The following is a 7,450-nucleotide window of genomic DNA, read 5'->3' as shown; positions in this document are numbered from 1 at the left end:
GGTAAAATAGCCATTTTTACTATGTTAATCCTGCCGATTCATGAGCATGGAGATCTTTCTATCTTCTGAGGTCTTCTTAGATTTCTTTCTTCAGATACTTGACATTCTTGTCATACAGGCCTTTCACTTGCTTGGTTAGAGTCACAACAAGATATTTTACATTATTTGAGACTATTGTGAAGGGTGTCATTTCCCTAATTTCTTTCTCAGTCCATTTATCCTTTGAGTAGAGGAAGGCTTCTGATTTGTTTGTGTTAATTTTTTATCCAGCTACTTTTCTGAAGTTGTTTATCAGCTGAAGGAGTTCTCTGGTAGAATTTTTGGGGTTACTTTTATATACTATCATATCATCCACAAATAGTGATATCTTTACTTCCTTCTTCCCAGTTTGTATCCTTTTGATTTCCTTTTGTTGTCTAATTGCTCTGGCTAGAACTTTGAGTATGATATTGGATAGATAGAGGGGGAATAGTCACCCTTGTCTTGTCCCTGATTTTAGTGAGATTGCTTCAATTTTCTCTGCATTTAGTTTGATGTTGGCCATTGGTTTGCTGTATGTTGCTTTTATTATGTTCAAGTGTGGACATTTTGTTCCTGATTTCTCCAATACTTTTAACATGAAGGGCTTTTGTATTTTGCCAAAGCCTTTTCAGCATCTAAAGAGATAATCATGCAATTTTTTTTAGTTTGTTTGTATAGTGGATTATGCTGATAGATTTCTTTATATTGAACCATTCCTGCATCCCTGGGATGAAGCCTACTTGATCATGGTAAATAATCATTTTGATGTGCTCTTGGATCGGTTTCCAAGAATTTTATTGAATATTTTTGCAATGACATTCATAAGGGAAATTGGTCTGAAGTTCTCTTTCTTTGTTGGGTTTTTGTATGGTTTAGGTATCAGCATGAACTGTGGCCTCATAAAACAAATTGGGTAGTGTTCCTTCTCTTTCTATTTTTATGGAGTAGTTTGAGAAGTACTGTTATTATTAGGTCTTCTTTAAAGGTCTGATAGAATTCTGCACTAAAACTCTCTGGTCCTGGGTCTTTTTTTTTTTGGTTGGGAGATTTTTAATGACTGCTTTTATTTCCTTAGGGCTTATGGGTCTGTTTAGATGGTGTATCTGATCCTGAATTAACTTTGGTACTTAGTATCTGTCTAGACAACAATCCATTTCATCTAAATTTTCAACTTTGGTAGAGTATAGGGTTTTGTAGCAGGATCTGATGATTTTTTTGAACTTCCTCATTTTCTGTTGTTATATTTCCCTTTCTTTTCATTCTGGATTTTGTTAATTTGGATACTGTCCCTGTGTCCTCTAGTTAGTTTGGCTAACGTTTATCTATCTTGTTGAGTTTTCTCAAAGAACCAGATTCTAGTTTTGCTTATTCTTTGCATAGTTCTCTTTGTTTCTACTTGGTTGATTTCAGTACTGATTTTACTTCCTACCTTCTTTTCCTCTTTGGTGTGTTTTCTTCTCTTTGTTCTATAGCATTCAGATATGCTGTTCAGCTGCTAAGGTATGATCTCTCCAGTTTCTTTATGGAGGCACTCAGAGGTATGAGTTTTCCTCTTAGCACTGCTTTCATTGTGTCCCATACATTTGGGTATGTTGTGCCTTCATCTTCATTAAATTCTCAAAACCCTTTAATTTCTTTCCTTATTTCTTTCCTGACTAAGTTATCATTGAGTAGAGCATTGTTAAGCTTCCATGTATATGTGGGCTTTCTGTTGTTTTTGTTGTTATCAAAGACAAGCCTTAGTCCATGGTGGTCTGATAGAATACATGGGATTAATTCAATGTACTTTTATCAGTTGAGGCTTGTTTTGTGTTTGATTACATGACCAATTTTGTTGAAGGTACCATGAAGTCCTGGGAATAAAGTATATTCTTTTGTTTTAGGGTGAAACGTTCTTTAGATATCTTTTGAATCATTTTGGTTCATAACTTCTGTAAGCTTCTCTGTGTCTCTGTTTCGTTTCTGTTTCTATGATCTGTCCGTTTGTGAGAGTTGGGTGTTTACGTCTCCTACTATTATTGTGTGGGGTTCAATGTATGCTTTGAGCTTCAGTAACATTTCTTTTACAAATATGGGAACCCTTGCATTTGGAACTGAGAGTTCATCTTGGTGGCTATTTCCTTGAATGAGTATGTAGTGTCCTTCCCCATCTTTTTAGATAACTTTTGGTTGGAAGTCTATATTATTGAATATTAGAAAGGCTATTGCAGCTTGTTTCTAGTACCATTAGCTTGGAAAAAAATTTCCAGCCTTTTAATTTGAGGTAGTGTCTGTCTTTGTCATTGAGATGTGTTTCCTGTATACAGCCAAATGCTGGGTCCTGATTCGGGTCCAGTCTGATAGGCTATTTCTTTTTATTGGAAGATTGAATTCATTGATGTTGAGAGATATTAAGGACCAATGATTGTTGCTTCCTGTTATTTTTGTTGTTAGAGTTGGAATTGTGTTGCATTTTGGTTTGTTGTGAGAAGATTAATTTCTTGCTTTGTCTTGGGTGTAGTTTCCCTTCTTTTGTTTGAGTTTTCCTTCTATTGTCCTCTGTAGGACTGGATTAATGGAAAGATTGTTTAAATTTGGTTTTGTCCAATTCAATATATTGATTGACTATCTTGGTTTTCTATCTATGGTAATTGAGAGTTTTGCTTCATATAGTAGCCTGGGTCCCATTTGTGTTCTCTTAGGGTCTGTATAATATCTGCCCAAGATCTTCTGGCTTTTAGAGTCTCTGTTGAGAAGTCTTGTGTAATTCTGATAGGTCTGCTTTTATAAGATACTTGACCTTTCCCCCTTGCTGATTCCAATATTCTTTCTTTGTTCTGTGCATATGGTATTTTGAATATTATGTGGTGGGAGGAATTTCTTTTCTGGTCACATTTATTTGGTCTTCTGTAGACTTCTGTATATTTATGGGCATCTCTTTCTTTAGGTTAGGGAAGTTTTCTTCTATAATTTTGATGAAGATATTAGTGACGCTTTGAGTTGAGAACCTTCATTGTCTTCTATACCTGTTATTCTTAGGTTTGGTCTTCTCATTGTGTTCTGCTTTTCTTGAGTGTTTTGAGTTAGGATCATTTCGCTTTTTGTAGTTTCTTTGATTGTTGTGTAAATGTTTTCTATGATATCTTCTGTGACTGAGATTCTCTCTTATATCTCTTGTATTCTTTTGGTGATGCTTGCATCCATGACTCATGCTCTCTTTCCTGAGTTTTCCATCTCCAGGGTTGTCTCCCTTTGTATTTTCTTTAATGTTTCTATTTCCATTTTTATATCCTGGATGGTTTTGTTCAGTCTGTCACCTGTTTGATTGTGTTTTCCTGTATTTCTTTAAGAGATTTATGTGTTTTCTCTTAAAGTGCTTCTACTTGTTTACCTTTGTTCTCCTGTATTTCTTTAAGGGAGTTATTTCTGTCCTTTTTAAAGTCCTCTGTTATCTTTATGAGATGGGATTTTAGATGTGAATCTTGCTTTTTTAGGTGTTATGGAGTATCTGAAACTTGCTGTGGTGAGAGTACTGGGTTCTGATATTGCCAAGTTATATTGGTTTCTGTTGCCTATATTCTTGTGACTGCCTCTCACCATGTGGTTATCTCTGGTGTTAACTGGTCTTGCAGTCTCTGACTGGAGCCTGTCCTTCCTGTGAGCCTGCGATGCTGTGTTTCTGTGGTCCTGTTATCCTGAGTGTGTCAGAACTCCTGTGGGTCTAGCTGGGTCTGGTTTTTGGCTGAGTGGGTGAAGATCCAGAGCACAGGCTCCACTTCTGTACCCAGGTTCAGAAGCGTCTATCGTATGATAATTTCAAACCTATTCACTGCTTTCTCTTTTCCCAAATTTAGAATACTTAGACTTATGTTGAACTCCTTGATGTTCTGATGTCTAGTTCTGGCATTACCTAGTTCTGGGTTTTGTGATAGATATAGATCTATTTTATTCTAGTACATCCAGTTTGACCAGCATCACTCTTAGAAAATGCTGTTTTTCTCCAGTGTGTATCTTTGAATTCTTTGTCAAAAATCAGGTGTCTATAGCTGTGTTATGGAAATCAAGAGCCACTTTTTATTTATAAAAAAAATCAGATTTAAGGACTACTCCATGAGATAAAACTCAACATTGTCTAAGTGGACAAGAACTGGAGACTAGATAGGTCATGGACACTGGGGGAAAGCCTGCTAGTAGAATTCTGGTAAGGGACTATAGCAATGACTCCTAATGACATACTATCAATACCCACAGATAAATGTATTATTTAACCTTCATCAGACAATCTTCTTGAAGAAGATAAAAATCAACACAGACTCATAACTGGACAGTGTGTAGAGAGTGAAAGACTTTGGAACGCTCAGTCATAAGTGGTTGTCTTTATCAAATGCCTGCTTTCAAGGCTCAAGGATTTATGTGGAAGAGGAAGCAGAAAAATTATGAGACAGAGGTGGCTGATGACTCCAAGAATACAGTGTCTTCCAGACACGAATGGACATATGTGATACTTAAAGAGAGTATGAAAGCATGCACAAGATCTGTCCAAGTTCAAACCAGACAAAATCCTAGCACTGAGATGTGGGAGTCCCACAAAGTCATACCCTAATCAAGAATGTATTTATGACTAAAAGCTGCTGGGAGAGGAAAAAAATCAGTTTTTTCTAAATGTATTGTCCCTGGGTACATCAGCCACACTGCAGGGGTGTCCCCAAGTCCAGAAACAGTTGGCCACCACAAAAACAAATCCCCTCCACCCTGCTGCTGTCTGTTTGGTGTTTTTTGTCTTACTGAGTTTTTGTTTATCTACTTGTTTTGATTTTCATTTTTTTTTGAGAGAGAGAAATAGATAAATAGAGGTTGATAGATATTAGGTAGGTAGGGAGATGGAGAGGATCTGGGAGGAGCTGAGGGAGGGGAAGTATTATTAAAATATATCCTATAAAATATTCATATAAAGAAAGCAGATAATAATCAAAACCTTGAGAACCCAATAATGAAAACAAAACTAAGAATAACAATAAGACAACAGCAACAACCGCAAATGCATGTGATCTACATGTAAAGACAATTTTACCTCTTCTTTCCTACAGGTTTTATTGCATATGTGAAATATAGTTTAAATAACATATGTTGTATAGAGACATGTATAGAGACATGAGAGGAGAAAGAGGATTATTGGGGGGTGGGTTAGTGAGAGGCGGTAGAGTGGGGATGAAGGAGGGTAACAGGGATGACTGAGAGCAACGTGCAATGAATGTATGAAAATCCCCTAATGAAATCATTATTGTGTGCTAACAAGACTTAATAAGCAACCACTCACCCATATTCCTATAATAACCACAATAAAATACATTGGTCCACCAAGCTGGACTTTGTTGGTAATATACTATGGTCTTTCGTGGTTTCCCTCTCTGGGCTGAGAAGACAAGTGTCTCATCACTCCAGGAAGAGTTTTCTCACAGAACGTTGCACACATTCTCCCTGAGCCTGTTATTGTCTATTTGATTCTAGCCAATCTAGTGAGTGGTGCTGGAGAGCCCAGCAGAGTTCCTGACTGTAAGATGGATTTAATCTTGAACTTTAAAAAGAAAATCCTTTTTTTCTGGCCTCTGTCATCTCTCTTTGCCTTTGACAGAAGGGAGCTTCTGTCCAGGTCTGAAAAGATCAGGCCCATGATCTTCATCTTCATTTGCCTTTCTACCAATTGGGTCTAAGCCTGCTATATCCTTAACTATTTCTAAAAGATGTGTGTGTGTGTGTGTGTGTGTGTGTGTGTAGGTTTGCTCAACGTCTACCTGCAATGAAAAACATTGTTTTTCTATGGGCTGATTCTAGTCTTATCCATGTAGATAGAAGCCAAATTCCCACTCTCTTAGTTTTCTGGATCCCTCCCAGATAAACTCTCTCATGTATAGATGCTTCTTCTTATTGTACTGGGAGACATTTATGTTTAACTTTGTCAGGAACTGTCATTTGGAAGTAGGTTGTTGCTTTTGTGATTTTGAGAGACATGGAGTGAGGTATTCATCTACTACAGGGAAATGAGCTTCTAATTATTTAAAAACTAAAAGCGGTGTGGAGGTGGTTCTGTGGGTAAAGTGCTCGCTGTGTAAGCATGACATCCAGAGATTGGATCACCAGAAACAACATAAAAATCTGGGTGTGCATGGAAGCCTGCCTGTGATTCCAGCATACAGAATGCAGATACAGAAAGTCCCCACAGCAAACTGACTATCCAGACTGGCCAGACAGCAAGAGCCCCCAGTTCAGCAAGAGCCCCGCTTCAATCTGTAAGACGAAGAACGATCTAAAAATACGCACAGCACCAACCTCAGATCTCTGCATGCACATGCACCTCCACAGACATATGGTTCCCCTTACGTCATACACACACCTTAGCGGTTTCAGATGCTCAAAGCCAGGCCCAGTGTGGCACTCTCTTTCTGCTCCCTAATGGTTAAGATGTAGAACTCTCAGCTACCTCACTAGCACCACTCGTGCCAGCATGCTGCCGTGCTTCTCACTATAACAATAAAGAATCTCTGAAACTGTAAGTGAGCCTCAATTCACTGCTGTCCTTTATAAGAGTTGCCGTGGTCACGGTGTCTCTTCACAGCAATAGAAACACTAAGACAGACTGTAAAGGCTTGGCCTCAGGTATCAGATGGTTGCCTTCTGACCCACAGAATGCTTGATAGTAATGAAGATTATCCAAGTAAATGGCAGGGCTCTGAGCAAGGGGTTACGTGTTGCCCTGACATACTGTTCCATAGAAAAAGAAATGAACTTGGGTCTAAACCTTCATCCTTGTGGTTCAGATCCCCTTGAAATTTGAGCCAATGTTTCAAAGGAAAAATAAAATCTGGGAAGGAATGGGGTCTGCAAGTCCTTTAGAGATGTTAAATAGGAAATATCAGTGTTAGCAAGGAAGCTTCCAATAGAAATGCTTCTCCTTCCTCCTTCACCCAAAGAACAGCTCAGTCCAGAGGGGCTGCAGGATCAAATCTCAAAAGCCATGGATAGTCAAAACTTGATTATTGATATTAACACTTTGGACTATGTTAATATTAATAATTAGTGTAATACTTTGTAAATATCTTAGGGCTATACTGCCGTGAACAGATACTGTGACCAAGGCAACACTTATAGGGATGATGTTTAATTGGGGCAGGCTTATAGGTTTAGAGGTTCAGTCCATTATCATCAAGGCAGGAGCATGGCAGTGTCCATGCAGTCATGGGGCTAGAGGAGCTGAGAGTTCCACATCTTGTTCTGAAGTCAGCTAGCAGAAGACTTCAAAGCAGCTAGGAGAAGTCTAAGATCACAGTGACACACCTATACCAATAGTGCTACACTTCCTTATAGTGCCGCTGCCTGGAGCAAACATATAGACAAACCATCACATTCCACACCCTGGCTCCCAAAGGCTTCTTTGAACACATGAGCCTATGGA

This window comes from Apodemus sylvaticus, chromosome 6 (genome assembly GCF_947179515.1).
Source record: "Apodemus sylvaticus chromosome 6, mApoSyl1.1, whole genome shotgun sequence".
In the NCBI taxonomy this organism is placed as follows: domain Eukaryota; kingdom Metazoa; phylum Chordata; class Mammalia; order Rodentia; family Muridae; genus Apodemus; species Apodemus sylvaticus.
This window is presented reverse-complemented; position numbering follows the sequence as displayed.